The sequence below is a fragment of the Macaca nemestrina genome, chromosome 2 (genome assembly GCF_043159975.1).
Source record: "Macaca nemestrina isolate mMacNem1 chromosome 2, mMacNem.hap1, whole genome shotgun sequence".
Classification (NCBI taxonomy): domain Eukaryota; kingdom Metazoa; phylum Chordata; class Mammalia; order Primates; family Cercopithecidae; genus Macaca; species Macaca nemestrina.
In genome coordinates, this window is record NC_092126.1 from 60,691,520 (window position 1) to 60,710,014 (window position 18,495).

Consider the following 18,495-nt stretch of genomic DNA (forward strand, 5'->3'; position numbering starts at 1 on the left):
TGATCCATCCTCAACTCTCCATGTATCTTATTTGAAAAAAAAAAAAGAGAGAAAGAGAGCGCAACAGTGGAGGAGCAAGTTAAAAGTATCAATCCTAAAACTCCCCTAAAAGTTTGCCTGAATGATATTGGAGGAGAGGTAGGTGACCTGCAGAGAGAGACCCAGTAAACACCTTCCCGCAGTGTTCATGTCAACACTTTGGGAGGCATTGCAGGGTCACAGAAAAGCCCTGTCTTGAAGCCTCACTGAGCAGTGTTCACATTGCCTGGACTTACAGAGGATGAATGCTCCTTTAACAGGGTTATGCCATTCCTGTTGTATGAGCCTGAGACTTGAAGGCTGACGTAGACAGAGGTGAGGGAGAAAGAAGACACCGGGCCACCACATCAGTCTAATGGGCTCTGGCAATCAATGGGGTGGCAGGGTCACAGCCAGGTCACCCTCACATTCAACTCCCTAGGCAAGTCCCTCCTTGACTTAAAGGTTAGCCCCATGCTTACTTAATTGATGAGAAGCCAGAGAAGGCAATGGATGTGCATAAGGGCTTGGGAATCAGCCAGCCAGCTTGAGTCCTGGGTGCCCTACTTAACTTCTCCAAACTTCCATTTATTCATCAGAGCAGCAAAGATAATACCCCTCTCTCATAGGGCTATTGAAAGATTCAGAGAAAAAAAACATTTATGCTAAATGCCTGGCACATAGTAAGTACTCAATAAATGGTAGCTATTACTGTGTTTCTCAAGTAAGATTTGTCTTAATCATTTTCATGAAAAAGTAAATCTCTATTGCTCTTAAGTCTGTTTCTAAAGGAATGATAGGATCTCAGAATTGAAAGGGCCTTAAGAATTATTTAGTCTTTCTTTTATGCTATGTCCTCAAAACTTTAACGTAGAACTATAGTTTTCACAGATAACAAGCAAGCAGCCCGGATACAGGGAGCTCAAGAGAGGCCTCATTTTATGCTGCACAAAAATCAAAAGGCTAATCACTTTGTGTTTAAACTCTGTGTCAACTCTGACCAATTCTAACAAAATGTTCGGGTTTAATACCAGTAAACTTTTTGTGATTTTTTTTAATCTTTATATTACTGCCTTCGGTATGTAAGCCCCACCACATATAATATTGTAAAAAAAGGAAGTCCACTTTTAGAAGACACATCTGCCAAAGAAAAAGAGGGAAAGAAAATCTCACACCACACCAAAACAGTGGTTAAATTGGTTATGTAAAGGTACATGTGAGCGGAGGCACTGTGGATGCACTCAAGAGCACCTATGTAATTTTGAGAGTACAGTGCAAAATGAAAATGCAGATCTCCTTGTTCAAAACTTATTACAAATTTCAAAACAACAAAAGACCATTATGCCAAACTCAGAGCCCTGTGCAACTGTATAGGCCGCACGTCCTTGAAACCAGCCCTGGATGCACACTCACACGTGGCCCTGAGCCTCACGGTGGGCCTGCACATCGAAAGACGGTTCGTGCTGCAGACCAGTAGGAGGATGCAGCAAGTGGAACACATTCTCCTATTGTCAACTGCTAAAGCACTAACAATAAACTAGAAACATTGCCTTTGGCCACAGTGAAACTGGCTTTAGTTCGGAATTAAATCAAGCTAAGATTAACTGAAATTGTCTCATCCTAATTTCTACCTAGACAGGAATTCTAATGCTTTCAGTCTCAGAATAAAATGATATATGAGTATAGCAAATACCATTTTACCTATTTAGGAAAACACTATAAAACTGACACACACAAAAAAAAGTCACTGAAGGAATTTCATGACTTTAGCCAAAATGAATATCCAAAATACCTGTAAGACTGAAGTTAAGGCCCAAGTGATTTAAGGCCCAATTAGCAAAATGACTACATCAATTATCAAGATTTTATTATAATTGGTGAGTAGGTGATTAGGTATACAGTATTCCTAATAGTCTAATCTAACTTATGGGAGATGTGACTATTAATGTTTGCTTTGAGGAGATATATGCAAAATTCACATTCAGTGAAATTCCCCAGTCAACATACAGGAAGATGCTGAAAAATTAGTAAAAGCGAGCTGAATTTAAATCTTAAATAAAGTTATTCTGAGTCATGAAAACAAGTGATATATACAAATGACAAAAACGTGCATTATATGAAATCTAAACTGATTCAAGAGCAAATATCTTTACCTGATTTGTTTGAAGAACTTTTATTTCCAATATGGTTATTCTGAAAATGGAGATGTTCTACTAAATTAAGGAGAGGTAAATTACATAAGTTCAGTATAATAAAGTAAAGGAATAGAAAATAATACCTTCTATGTAAGTTCAGTTCGATGTTTGTACAACATGCCAAGAATAATAATTTACCATGTGTTTAACTCCTAATGCCTTCAGACTAGGAAATGCTGATACCCTTGGCCAAGGCTGCCTCATGAAGTCCTTGTATAAGGGTACTTAAAACCAATCTCAAAGAGTTTTCTCTCTCTGGCTGCAATTCCTCAAACTTTAGACTTTAAATGTAAAACCTACCACTTACTTTATCCTAAGACCATGGCACCTGGTCTTTTTCTGAAAGTTCTGAGATCTAAACTGAGTCCCTGAATTTTGAGATGAAGTTGTAAACCGTGCTTGATTTTGGCAGGTGATGGGACGCCGAAGATTAAGTCCAAACCTAGAAACACTCCCCAATTGTACAGACATTATGAGCCCTAAAAAGACATCTGTGTATCACCTTTAAATGTCCACCGTCTGGATCAAACAGCTTGCTTGGGTAGCCAGGGTGTGCCCATCATTCAATGGGCAAGATCATGAGTGCAGGGTCTTTGGCTTGTTCAGCTGTGAAAAAAAAAAAAAAATTGTTGAATGAAAGCATTAACAAAGACAAAGCATTTATTGGGTCCCTGCTCTAGGTCAAATCTATGTGATGTACTTTTCAGATACCTTCTTACATTTAATGCTTACTACCCTTCTGCAGAATAGATTTGAGATATTTTGGATGATTAAGGGAAGCATGACTAAGTAGTTTGTCCAAGGACACAATTGGTGATCAAGCTGGAACTGAAGCCAAAGTCTTCTATCCCCAAGACCATGCTCTTTTGATGATGCCACAGAAGAAATTTCTGAACTGGTTTTGTCTTTTGATGTATTATAACATCTCATTCGACTTCAGAGTTTTTGAAGTGCAATCTCTCCAATAATACTGGTAATATAAAACACATACTTTCAATTATGAAATCTGTTGGGATGGGTTTCCAACCCCCATTTTCCTACCACATTTAGCAAATAACAGTCAAAGATCAAGGTGAAAAAAAAAATGAGATCGAAGTTTTTTGACAGCTTCCTTCTACTGAGGAGTATAACTAGTTGAATGACCAATAAACAATTATGATCAAGCAAACTAAGTGAAATTCCTCCTGCCCCCCCACCAAAAAAAATTGAGGACTTCAAATTTGGAAGTCTAATTTTATAGTTTTAATAACAAACTATAAAAGCACACATGTAATAACACCTGTCCAAAGCTAAGTGTTCAAGAAACACTTATGTGAAAAGAAGTTACATTCTGATTTTCCCGAAAGGGAAAAATTGTCACCCCCTTAAATAGCTATCCAATCATTTAGCCAAAGACATTCCCAAAACCAATGGCAAGGTGACTGCCTACCTATGCCTACATTTTCACACAAGTACACTCAGCCAATGAGAATCAGAGAGAAGATAATGACAATCTTTCTTCACATTCTTCTTGTTGCTTAAATAATGTTTTCCTTTTAAGAGTGGTAAATCACTCTCTTCTGAGAAATGGGCTGTTAATTTGAGTAAGCTGCATTTCCTTCTCCCTGCTTCGTTGTGTGTGTGTATGTATACACATACATACACACAGATATATACACATATTCTTTCTAAATCATTTGAGAGTAAGTTGCATACATAATTCTTCTTTACTTGTTAAAACTTCAGTGTATATTTTACACAAACGAGAATGTTATCATAAATAACCACAGTAAAATTTTCAAAATTGGGAACATTGATACAATACTATTGTCTTCATGCCATATTCCAGTTTCACCAATTGTCTGAATAACGTCTTTTATAGTAATTTTCTCCCTTTTCTTCAGGATCCAAACCAGGATCACACGTTGCATTTAGTTGTCATGTATCTTTAGTGTCATTTAATCCAAATCGGTTACTCAGCCTTTCTTTGTCTTTCCCTGATCTTGACATTTTTACAAAATAACAGGCCGATTATGTTGTAGTATACCCCTCAACTTGGATTTGTCTGGCGTTTTCTAGTAAGCAGATTAAATTCAGGTTATACATTTTCTTAGCAGGAAAGGCATAAAAATGATACTGTGCCCTTCCCATGAGACCATATCAGGAGGCTTATAATATTGGTTATCCCATGAATGGTGATGCTCACTTTGATCACTTGGTAAAGGTGGCATCTGCCAGGTGTTTCAGTGTAATGTTATCATTTTTCTTTAACTAATTGATAAATAATTTGGGGAGATATTTTGAAACTATCTTTTGAAACTTTGAAAACTGTTCCTTATCAAATTTTTACCCACTACTTTTAGCATCTATTAATGATCCTTTCCTGGTGATTACAAAATGGTGGTTTTGTTTTTTTTTTTACTTCATCAGTCCTCATTTTGTCTACATTTATTAGTTTGATTTCTTCTGTAAGAAAGAGCTTTCTCCTCCTCCCCTCATTTATTTGTTTGTTTATTTATTATTAATATAGACTGATGAATTTTTGTTTTGTTCAATGTGTTATTATCCATTAATGTTTTGTTTTTTGATGATCAAATCCACAAATACTTTAAATATGATGGTAGAAACAAGGACCATGTCTCAAATGTGAAAAAACTTCGACAGCTTTGAATGTAAAATAAATTGCTAAGAAATCAAACAAATTTGTTCTTTATTTCCTACCTTCCTAAAAGAGTCAGATGTTAAAAAAAGAAAGCTTAGTGGAAATGTTAAAAAATAAGAAAATAAAAATTCATCATAAAATTGGATATTGACATGAAAGGGGCAAGCCTTGAAATTATAGTCAAGTGGCCATGACTGCCTTCATAAAAACTTTCACATCTTTTGCCTTTCATCTTTCTGGGCCTTGTTTCAAGGAGGCTTAGGGTGCACACACAGACTTTTTATCAGATCAATCAATCTCCCACAGACCAGGTGCTATGTACATTTACTGAATTGCTGTTTGAGATCACGTAGTTATAATCACTGTTGGTTAGTTTAATTTAATACAGAAAGACATTTTAGATGATCAAAAGCCTTCCCTTCATGAACAAAAAAAAAATCAAATGTAGTCTTTTTAAAAAGTATTTCCTTTTAATGAACATAGTATAGCTTAGGGTTCTATCCCTTACTTCTAGATCAGATGTTCTCTACCTTATGAATTTGCAGCCCTCTGATTTTGTTTCAATGTTATCGTATGTTCAGTGCTTGAACTTAACATGGAGATATTGCTATTTTTATTTCTCAAAAGTAGCACCAAAATGCTTACCACTATCAACTAAAGAGCTAGCATTTACTGAGCACTTACTATTTCCCAGTCACACCGCAAAGCATTTGCATTCATTATTTCACTTAGTTCTTAAACCGCACAAGGAAATAAATTCAGATGAGGATGTTGAGGCTGTAAAGGGCTGAGGCACCTGTCCAGTGTCTGACAGGTGTCTGATATGTTTTGGACAAGTAATTGTGAGAAAGCTCCAGCCAGTCTCTCCAGAGTCTCCAAGGTGCTGTAATGCCCCTGCCAGAGGTAAAGAAGGAGGGGTTCTTCGTCTGAGAACAAAACCAGAATCCTTGATCCCAGTCCGCCACACGATGTTATACCTCTTGAGCCATACTCAAGAAAACTCACTCCCCAGGATTGGTTCCCCTGGAATATCCTTCCCCAGGATGGGGATCTAAGCTGGACTGCCTGAACTGCTCAGGTTCTCAACCTCAATTTTATCTTGGACTCCTCTTTCTCCCTCTCTTTCCCTTCCTCCTTACCATATCCAATTAGGTGTCAAATCCTAGCAAGTCTGCCTCCAAACAGTCAGATCCGTTCTCTCCTTTCCACTGACCCGCTGCTAGTTACCCCACTCACTATTCACCTCCCTGCTGGGCTCTCTATTTCCTCTTTGGTCCTCCCCTTCAATCTTTATACTTGCAACAGCAAAGTTGTCTCAAACAGCCCGGATCATGACGTTCACCTTCTCTGAAACACAAAAAGACTTGCTTGCAACATGATTTCTTGTCAGCGTGGCATTCGGAGATGCCTGACATTTGGTCCTTACCTGCCTCTCCAGTTTACTGGTCCCCACTCCAGGCCCTCCACCTTCACTCCATATGCACTGCCATACTTGCAATTTCCTAAACCATCCCTCCACATTCCAGCTGTCCCTCTACCTGGAACATCCTTCTTCTTCCACTCTTCCCTTCAGTCCACAATCCTCACTCCTGCTGTTGGTCTCATTTCTTCCTGTCAAAGACCTACATGCATAGTGAGGGCAAGGCCAGGCTTAAAAGAGTCAAAACCGGGCTACAAATTATCTATTATGTAAGAAATACTTCAAAACTCCTTGTTCAAAAAGGGGCTGCCTTAGTCAGGTTTAATCTCTCTTTCCTAGATAAGCCTGTTTCATTCTCTTTATGATTCTGTAGCTGTGCTTATCAAATTCTGCCACGCGTGAAAGCTAACTGTGCACACCTCCAACTCTCCCACTAGATTGTGAATGCTTGAGAAGTGATAGCCATCTTAAACACCTTTGTTTCCTTACAGGCAGATGCTGAACCGAGTCTCCAGTTATTGGTAGGAAAGTTTGTGGTTATAGGAAGATGATCTTTTATTTGTCTGTAATAGGTAAAAGTTATGAGATAGACAGATATATATCTTAATTACATATATTTGCTATAAATATATATATGCAGTTATATATAGTTACATATGTATATATAACTATGACTAATAGTAAAAACTAATAAATGTCTATCAATTAAATAAACTAAAGGTGTTGAGCGTAAATAGCTAATTATAAAATTTTATAAACCACACTTTCATACTTGAGATTTGGCATCCACCCATCATTATGTAATGAGATAGTTATAGAACTTACATGGTTCTCTTCAATTACAAAATGAATACATTTAAAATGTGAAATGAAGTGTATATCTTTTAATATATAAAGAGCTGTTACAAATAGGAAGGAAAGTGCTAATTGCACAAAACAATAAAACAGGCAAACGGTGCTAACAGCCACTTTTCAAAAAGTGAATATAAATGACTAATAGACATTAAAATCGCTTACTAGTAATCACAAACTGCAAGTTAAAATAATGGTGCATCTTTTTAAAATCTATCAACTTGGCTAAATTTTTCAAAGCTCATGACCATTCTCTCTTCTAAATTGTTATAAACTCTCTAGAATGTATTTTGGTGATATGTATCAAGAGATTTAAAAGATTCTTACTATTTGGCCCAATATCTGCTCTCCTGGAAATCTATTAAGAGAAAAAAATCAGAAATGTAGGTAAAGATTTCTGTTAAAAAATTATCATCACAGAGTTATTCATAACAATAAAAAAATGGAAAATCTAAATTATTAAATAATAAGAAAAATTATATAACATCTATACAGTGGAATATTTTGCAATCATTAAAAATAACATTTTCAAAACCTATTTAATAATGTGTGAAATGACCAAAAGTAACAGGATAAAATAATTATACATTATGATCCTATTTTTGTTAAAATTGTTTGGTGAGATAACAGGTAATTTTTTTCTTTATACACATCTACTTTGTCCAAGTTTTTACACAGACAAAATAGTTTTTATTCTTTAAACCCAAAATGAAAATAAAAAGCGATACTTAATTGTCTTATTCCCAGTAGGAACCAAAACTCGAAGACCAAACAAGTCGGTTTTTTATTTCCTCAGAGAGTGAAAACAACCAACTTCAAGAAACTGCCAGAATGCTGCTGTAAGCTCCCATTTCAAAGAAATGGTATGGTGTTTGTAATGGATAAATTTGAAGAGACAGCCAGTATTATTCTCATCTGTGATATATCATTTCTGCCTCTGATATAATCTTTAAAAAGAAAAAAAAGTCCACTTCCACTTCCCTTTAACTCCGTTCAACTGTACAGACTCCACTTGGTAATAAAAACAGCCTTAAAACCATGTGCCTCATTATTTCACAGCTACTAACCATAAATAACAGTCTCATACTTTGGGGATTATAAATTATTCACATGAAAGTAATGCCAAATTATTAAAAGCCATTTGGATGAATCTGTGACCTCCTTTGACAGCCACTGTTTTGAGTGACAGCCTGCAAGTCGGTGTGGTCAAAGCCGGTATGGACTAGCCAAGACAAGCTCTTCCTCTTACTCACCAAGTGACTTTGGTTTGAAGCCAGATGAACTACGATTCTGAGAAGAGAAAAAGTATTTTTCCATTCTGGAGCTCTGTTTGGGGTGATAAGTGTACCTTGGGAAATAGGAATACTCTTAATTCTTAATAGTTAACAAATCACTTTCACATTATTAAACCTAAACACTTGCCTTTTTTTTAAGAATTGCTGAGATATCTGGATTTTTTTGGTGATACAAAATAGCTTCTGGTATAAATGCAAGAACGAAGAACATTTACTTACAATGTAGTATGAGAAAGAACTATTCATTTTGTCATACTTTTGTAGTGAATAGCATTTTGCTAAATGATACATATAGCAGAGCATAAAACCGAAAACACATACTTTTTTGTTTGTTTGTTTGTTTCTTGAGATGGAGTCTCGCTCTGTCCCCCAGGCTGGAGTGCAGTGGTGCGATCTCGGCTCACTGCAGCCTCCGCCTCCCAGATTCAAGTGATTCTCCTGCCTCAGCCTCCCAAGTAGCTGGGACTACAGGTGCGTGCCACCATGCCAGGCTAATTTTTTGTGTTTTTGGTAGAGACGGGGTTTCACCGTGTTAGCCAGGATGGTCTCGATCTCCCGACTTCATGATCTGCCCACCTTGGCCTCCCAAATGCTGAGATTACAAGTATGAGCCACCACACCTGGCCATAATCAGAACTTGACTCTCATATGATCACTTCCATGTAGTAACAGGTGACCGAGCTCAGAATTCTGTAAGTACATCCTATCAGCATTGCCTTCCCTTTGGAAAGCCATATCTTTGCTCAGCTTGTAGTAAAAGATGCTAATTTGATCACACTGATTCCTTTTAATGCAAAGACTGAATTGTTTTTAGACCACTGGTGATTAATGTGGGTATTGATTAGCTGATCAATAAGGCCACAGTGTCTAATTATTGATAATCCCTCTCCAAATGAAAGATCGAGTGTAAGGAGTCCCAGTTACAGAGTTCAAAGTACAAAGTGATTCAATGTGATGCTCGGTAATTGAAAGTCAAACTAATCCCATAAATTAAATCACAACAATCCATAACATTTACCTGATAAATCCTTCGGAAGCTGTATTTAATTTTTACTATCCTGGACTTGTTTCCCCCTCTGAATGTCTTAAAGCACACAACTTGTTGAGGGAGGTAAAAATTATTCTAAAGTGATTTGTCTTTATGAAGTAAGGGATCTAATGGCACCATCACTGATGGTTACATGTTTGGAAATAATGGTTTCAACTCCATATCACATCACAGGATGAAGAATAAAGAAAACTTACCGTGAGTGCTCAAGAGAATGAAGACTATCTCTAATACTTAGACTCACAGACCTGAAGATTATGAGATTATGAACTCTCCCTCTTGCTCTCCTATAGTTTAAAAGACTTATGATTGTCATACAGCTAGCCAGAGGGCAGGACTGGCTTGGGGATCTCGGTCTGTTGCAACTGCTGCTCTTTCTTGTCATGTAAAGAGTAGGTAAGCATTATTTTGAAGTAGGGTCAAAAACGTACTCATATAGTCAATGGCCATGATATGCAATAAAAATAAAATTTCTTTTATATTCTTAGACAGTTCTCAGTTTGCTCCAACATCCCTGCAATTTCCACTGGCAATGTGGGGGCAAGGTGAGGAGACCTTGCCAATGAAAGAAAGATCTCCGTTTGAGGTTACCTCAGTCTCTTTTAGGTACATGCTTGATTTAGAAAATCTTTGGAAAATCATTTCTTCCTCCTCTCTTGCTCCCCGTCGAGACTGCATGAGGGACTTATGAGTGGCTTATGCGACCCCATGGGAGTGAGAGAGGAGAGATTTGGATCTGTGTGGGCTTTTGCCTGTCTACTGAAATTCACTAAAGTCTGCCGGGGGTGGCGGATCTGATTCCTTGGAGCTCTGTACTGTTCACTACTAAGGCACAGCTCCCCCTGCCTAGTACTTTTTCTTTTGCAAATTTTATTTGGGCACATTTGATATCTGCAAAATAATCAGCATAATATATATATGAGTTAGAAAGTATAATAATAAACACTCATGAATCCATCACCAACATAAGAAATAATCAGTGCCACTGAAATCTCCTATCAGTCTCTTCCCAGTCCCCCCAATCTGCTTCCACCCAGGTGTAATCACTCTTCTTAAGTTTTCTGTTTATCATTCCTTTCCCTTATCTCTACAAATTTATAATATGGACTTACATGCTCAAAAAGTATAGCTTTTTGTTTTGCTTGTCTTTGAATATCATACTGTGGTTCATAGTGTACGCATGCTTTACGGCTTACTCTCTTTTACTCAAGATTCTCGGATTCATCTATTCTTATCTCTGTGAATTCTTAAGCCAAAGTCCCAGTTGATGAGAACAGAGTCTCCAAGGAACCCACATTGCATTTTCATCTTGCCTTTGCTCCTCAAAAACATTCCCCTTCCTCCCACTGTGCTGAGGTTTCTACATCCTCCTCCTATCTGGTGAGAACATCTCTTTCATCATATTCTGTCCTCTCTGCACAATTATTTAGAGTAAAACTCTGTTATATATCCATTAATCAAACCAGGCTGTTTGTATGCAAATGGAAACTTTATAAAATTATAAATTTAGGAAATCTCACTCTTTTCCAAGAAAGCTTAGCTTTTGGACTTCTATTTCCAGATAAGGCAGTTTACCTTGCATCAATCCAACCTTCACATCAAAACATCTTAAAAACTGTATATAGTGCTTTGTTGTTGTTGTTGTTGTTAAGAAGGTACTTGAAGCCATCAAAGAGCAACCAAAGCATCCCAGACTTGAGGAGCCAAGATCTCAGAGAACAGTGAAAGATACTGAGAGTGAGCTTGACTTTCTCCGCCTTCTCTCCTCATAAAGCATTTGCCAATTTGTAAGAGGTTCAGATAAGAGGCTTTAAAGAAAGTGGCAGCTCAGCACTCGTGTCAATAAATACAGAGGGGTGAATTAAGTATCCATATGGAGAAAAAATTAATCTTGACCCTTTACCTTGTACAAATACACAGAAATTAACTCCAGATAGATTGTAGACATATATGGGAAAAGTAAAACATCAAAGCTTTTAGGGGATGACATAGGAGAATGTCCTCATGACCTATAGGTGGGCAAGGATTTCTCAGACAAAATACAAAAGCTTTAAAATCAATCATAAAGGAAAAGATTGATAAATAAGACCACTTTAAAATTAAGAATGCTTTTTATGAAAAGACACCTTTAAAAGCATAAAAAGGTAAGCTAATAGTGGAAGAAGGTATATTTCCGACAAAAAAAATTATTTACAAAGGTATAGAGATCTATAAGTCAACAAGAAAAAACTGCCAAAACAATTTTAATGAGAAAAATAAACAAACCAAAAAGACCACTTGAATAAGCATCTTACAAAAGAAGACAGATAAATGGCCAGTAAAATATGAAAAGGTGGTCAAAATAATTAGCCACTAGGAAAATACAGTTTAAAACCACCATGAGATCCTACCAGACACACAAAAAATAGTTAAAATAGGGCGGACAAGTCACAGTAGCAAGTATTGGCACCCAGAATTTTCACTTACTGTACTGAAAAATAAATTGTGGTATGGTCATAAAATGAAATACTATACATCAGTGAAATTGAAGAAACTAGTCTGCACACAACAGTATGGCTAAATCTCACAAACCTAATTTTGAGAGAAAGAATTCAGATAAAAATTACCAAATACTGGATGAGTCATTTTAAACAAAGTTCAAATATAGGCAAAACAAAACTATGGTGATAGAAGTTAGATCAGTGGTTACTTCACTGGGACATAACGCGAGGGAGGGAGCAGAGAAACTTCTGGACCACTGGTAAAACTCTTTATCTTGATGTGAATAGTGGTTACCCAAGTGCATTCACTTTGCAGAAATTCATCAAGCTGGACACTCATGATTTGTGCACTTTTTGTCACTATGTTTTATTCAATTGAAAAGTTTACTTTAAAAAAAAAAAGAGCCTATCTTTTGAGACAATTATCTTAGTGCAGATCAGAAGTTCTATTTCATCATTGAATCTTTCTCTCTTCTTATTCTGCCTCTGGCTGAATAGAAGAATCATGTAAAAGGAAGTACAAAAAGGAAAAGAACGTTAATATAATTCAAAAATATTATCCCTGTTACACTTTTCATAAAGTCTAGAATCAAAAGAACAGAAACAGGTGTAAATTAAAACTGTAATATAATTCTTCAAGGTAATGGCAAAAATATCTTTGAGAGGATATGCTTTGTGGTAATGAGGATGTTTGAATATAGACATTCTATATAGTATTGGTACATGCATTCTGGAGGACAATTTGGAAAAGAAAAAAAAAAACTTGAAAATGCATACTATTTGACCTAACAATGGCCTTCCTGGGAATCTGACTTAAAGGAAAGAAGATCTGTGCAGGGATTTACTCACAAAGCTTTCTTTGCAATATTCTTTTTAAAATATAAAGAAATGTAGAAAAAAAATCTGTTTAAGAGTAAAAAAATTATGCCGCATTTATATATAAAATTGTAGAAAAATCTCTATTGAGAAAGCATGATGTTCATATGTATTTTTCATTATTTTTACTTGACAAGTAGTTGTTTATATTAATGGAGTATTATGTGATAGCTCGATATATGTACACATTATGGAATGGTTATATTAAGCCAATTAACATATCTATCACCTCACATACCATTTTTTAGTAAGAACATTTAAAATCTATTTTTAAAACAATTTTGAAGTGTACCATACATTATTATTAACTATGGTCACGTTGCTGTGCAATAAGTCTTCAACCTATATTCTCCCTGTGTAACTGGAACTTTGCAGTCTTTGGTCAACTTCTTCTCGTTGCCCATCTCCCCACTCCCAGCCTCTGGTAACCATTATTCTACTCTCTACTTTTTCTAAATTCAACTTTTTATAGATTCCATGTATAAGTGAAATCACATGGTCTTTTTCTTTCTGTGCCTAGCTTATTTCACTTAGCATAATGCCCTCCAAGTTTGTTCATGTTGCCACAAATGAAAATTTCCTCCTTTTTTAACACTGAGTGGTATTCCATTGTGTATATACACCACGTATTCTTTATCCATTCATTCATTGATGGACACTTTAGGTTGATTCTATATCTTGGATACCGTGAATAAAGCTACAATGTTCATACTTTGTTATGCGCGAGAAAAAGCAAGTCATTAAACATAAGTAGACAAGACAGGATTTCACTTTGTTAATATGCACTGAAGAAAAGTCCAGAAGACCACACTTTAAAGAGGAAGAATTACCTGTGAATGGCAGAGTCATTTGCTCATTAATTAACTAAACATTTACTCTATACACCAGGCCCGATGTTTGAGAACACATGTATCAAGATAGGCACATACTCTGCCAATACAGAGGTTAAAGCCTGGAAGAAGTCAGAAAACATCACCGATCAGCTGGGCATGGTGGCTCAGCCTGTAATCCCAGCACTTTGGGAGGCCAAGGTGGGAGGATCATTTGAAGCCAGGAGTTCAATACCAGCCTGGGTAACATAGTGAGACCGCCCCCTCCCACCCCCCGACCCTGATCTCTACAAAAATTTTTTTTTAATTAGCCAGGCATGGTGGTGCACACATGTAATCTTAGCTACCTGGGAGGCTAAGGCAGGAGGATCTCTTGAGTCCAAGAATTCAAGGCTGCCATGAGCTATGATAAGGCCACTGCACTCCAGCCTGGGCAACAAAGCTAGACCTTGTCTCTTTAAAAAACAAAAACAAAAACAAAAAAAAACACCCATCTGACCCCATTACAAGCCTCCTGAACAAAGGCACCTAAACCATTGCAGGCATTAAAGTTGTTCAAAGCATTCATAGGCAAGAAATGAAGGCTTTTTAACCTGAAGTTTCCCAGCTACAATTTAAGGACATTTCCTCTGGCTGTTTGCTCAGAAAAGGTGAGAAAGGGCTGGTCACCTCCTGTCTCCAGTTGCTCCACACTAGAAATGGAAATCAATTTAAAATTATTAAATTATTTCTAAGAGCCAAGAGGGTCATGGTGTCATTTTTGTTTGAGTTCAAGTTTGTCTTGAATGCTAAGGCCAGCCTCAAAATATAAAAAGAGCAGAGCAGAGGCATAATTAAAATGAGTGAGATTCATGTTTTCTCATTTTATTTATTCTTGATCTGGGCACCCATGGAATAATAGTTCTATACCTTTAGGCGCATAATAATTATAACCTAGTGGTTGAAAGCAGAGATATTGGAGCCAGGCTTACTGGATTCAAATCCTGTGTCTGACATTTCTAAGGACAAGTTACTTAAGGTCTCTGAGCCTTAGTTTCCTTATCCATAAATGCAGGTAATAATAGCAAATACAGTATGCTGTTGTGAGGATTAAACGTGATGATATAAAGTTCTTGAGACAGAGCCTTCCTGGTGAAAAGTTCTCAAAATTTGTTTATTATTATTGCATTCTCAATATAAAGTGACTCCCCTCTTTAATGGAAACATAAAGGATTTCTGCAAATACTTAAGTTGCAACACACCCAAATCAAGAATTCATATGGAAGAGGCCGGGTGCACTGGCTTACACCTGTAATCACAGCACTTTGGGAGGCTGAGATGGGTGGATCACTTGAGGTCAGGAATTTGAAACCAGCCTGCTCACATGGCAAAACCCCGTCTCTACTAAAAAGGCAAAAATTAGCCAGGTGTGATGGTGCACACCTATAGTTCCAGTAACTTGGGAAGCTGAGGCAGGATAGTTACTTGAACCAGGGAGTTGGAGGTTGCAGTGAGCCAAGATCGTGCCACTGCACTCCAGCCTGGGCAACAGAACAAGACTCTGTCAAAAAAAAAAAAAAAGCAAATGAAAGAAAGGAAAGGAAAGGAAAGGAAAGGAAAGGAAAGGAAAGGAAAGGAAAGGAAAGGAAAGGAAAGGAAAGGAAGAGAAGAAGGAAGAAGGAAGAAGGAAGAAGGAAGAAGGAAGAAGGAAGAAGGAAGAAGGAAGGAAGGAAGGAAGGAAGGAAGGAAGGAAGGAAGGAAGGAAGGAAGGAAGGAAGGAAGGAAGGAAGGAAGGAAGGAAGGAAGGAAGGAAGGAAGGGAAAGAAAGAAAGAGAAAGAGAGAAAGATAGAAGAAGAAAAGAAAAAAGAAATAAAAAGAAAAGAAAGAAGGAGTTCACATGGAAGAAAAGAGAGAGCTCGCAGCACAAGCTATCAGATTATATCTGAAATTTGAAAATTGAGTAATTAATTATCTGGCTAATTTGTTCAATTTAAATAACCAAGAAGAATTGTTAAATCTTTTTTTTTACAAACAAATCTTTGTTTTTATTTTAAAATTTGTCCTCTGTTCTTCATTTCATATTTGCCACTAGAGTGTCAATTTCCTATATTCCATGCTGCTCAGCACCCACCTAAGCCCATACTCTCCTGGAAACTCCTGTCTCATTGTGGCTTCAGAGGAGCAGGATGGTGCAAGGACTGCTTGGAAGTGATGTAGACACCGAAGAGGTCATGTTTGACAATTATTTTTGCCCTGCCAGTCTCCAAGCTCATGGATTATTTACATAGTGCTTTACAATTGCTGAATCAGATCATATAATTCTCTCTCTAGGTGTCATGGTTGGTTAGATAACTCTAGTTATAGCCTCATTCACTTAAGTCATAATAATTTCATATGTACAATAAGCATGGAGCCATGTGAGGCTGGGGAGATTTAGGGATTGCTCTGCCTAAAATCCATAATCTTTGCATTCAGTGTAATCAAGATCTCATCCTCTTTTTCTTACAGTATGAGAAGAGGGGGAGGGAGGAAAGCAAAAAGGGGAGAAGAGAGGGAGAGAGGAATCATGGAATCTCATGATTCCATACCCCCTGCTCTAGTTCTTCATTTCTTTGTTTTCCTTTTATAGGAAACTAAGAAATGGAGGAAACTCCTCCATACAGGTTACTCCATGGCCTTTCTTCCCTTTCCCTCTTAAACTGTCTCCAGAGTTTCACATCTACCATACTACCAAAGCTTCTCCCTCCATACTGTTAAAAGCCATAATCAATTCTCATCTACTCTAACCTCTCTGTTACACTTGATGCAATTGATCACTCCCTCTTTCTTTCAATGCTGTCTTCACAATCATACTATCTGGTTTCCCTACAGTCTAGCTGCCTACTTGTTCTCAGCCTCCTTTTTTGTCTCCTCCTCCCCTTCCCAACACCTAAGTATCAGAATGCCTCAGGCTCCTGCCTGGGTGAACTCCTCTGGTGCTGTGGCTTTAAACAACCATCTGTAAGCTGATGATTCCCAGATGTGTGTCTCCAGCCCTGATTTCTCATCAGAACTTCAACTACCTAGTTAACATCTTCACTTGATTTCCACCACCCCTCAAGCTGGTTCTTTTGTCATGCTTCTTCATTTCAGTATATGGAATATACCAGGTCTTAAAATCTTGACATCATCTTGACCTCCCTTACTCTCAAACCTCTCATCCAATTTATCACCAAACTCTCTCCTTTGTTCTTTCAAAATATATCCCATATCAGATCAGTCTCTACAGTCACCACTAGTCTAGGCTACCATCATTTCTCTCATGGATTATTCCACACACCCAGCTGGTATGTTGGCCTCCACTCCCGTCCCTCTGAGGTCCATTCTCCACACAATGTGATCAATTTCAGATGGCAATCAAATTTAGATATTTCTCTGCTTAGAATACGACAAAAGTTTTCAATTTCACGCAAGATAACTCAGAACGCCTCACTATAATCAATAAAGATTCTACATTTTCTTATAGACACTACCCCCTTACCAACTTTACTCTGCATGGGCTCTCTCATTTCTTCCAACATGCCAAGCCCATTTTTACCTCAAGGCCTTTGCACTTACTGTTCCCTTTTCCTTGGATGGTCTATTCTATTATCTATGTGGCTGACTTCTAGACATTTAGGCCTGAAATCAAATGTCACCCACTGGCCCTCAAGAAGGCCTTCCAAATTACCCCTCACTGCCTACACTGACCAACATCACTATCACCATGCTCAGTTTTATTTTCTTGTTCTCACCACTATATAATTCAGATATTTGCTTACATTTCCTTGCCTGACTCCCCATTAAAACATTAAGTTTCTTGTTTGTTTCTCTATCCTTGCATCTAGAGCAATGCCTGCAACATAAACTTGTTCAGTAGGTGAATATTAAATATTTTCCTTGATGAACCACAAAATGTCCTGGTGGGGGCTGAAAATTAATTTGAGAGGTGATTCTTTGCCTCCCTTCACTTGGGAATGTGTTAGGGGATGTGAAGGTTTGTCTGGGAGACATGGCTGATATCCCATCGACCTGTGCTGGCTTCAGATGTTGTACAGTCAGCTCAGACCAGTATTCGACATGCTGTTAAACAGGCTTCTTTCCCTGGTACAACTCTGGGACCTTTTGAATACACCACCACCTCTTTCTCTTGTCCTTCCTCAAGATTTCTGTCCCTCTTCCTCTAATTGCCTAACATTATTGGCTCAATATCAGTAAAATTTCTACTCACTTGGAACAGTGGATGACTTCTGGACCTTCTGCTCCTCCTGAACCGCAAAAAAAGTGAGTCTGGAACCTTGAGAAAAAGAATCATCCTATATATAAACCCATTTTTCAATCAGTGGTAAATCAGCACCTTCTTGGTCCTTTATCTCCCACAAATATAAAAAGTCTGGTTTGAAAGCAATCAAGAAGTAAAAAATTTCTAAGAAATCAGTGCAGAGAAAGTTCACCTTCTATTGCCTCAACCACTAGTTGTGGGTAAATCTAGGTGATCTTTACTAAATTGAGGTGAGAATCTGAATGATTAGCAAAGATTGTTGAGAGTGATGAGAGACAGAAGTCTGCCGTTCACATAGTTCCTCCCCTCCTCCTCTCACCAATGTTTACAGGATAAATATGTCAGGAAGAAAAGCTAGAATGAAAAAAGAAGGAAATTATTTATTGCAATTCCTCTGAATATGTTCCGTTTTCTCTTTCTTCATCATTTCAACATAGCATGAGCTAGTAAAATTGTTAAATTTCTAGATGAAAAGAAGGATTTAGCATCTTATAAAGATAACTAACTTTCCCAACAAATCCCCCCACTTGTGATCATGTACATTAATGATTTTAGGTAAA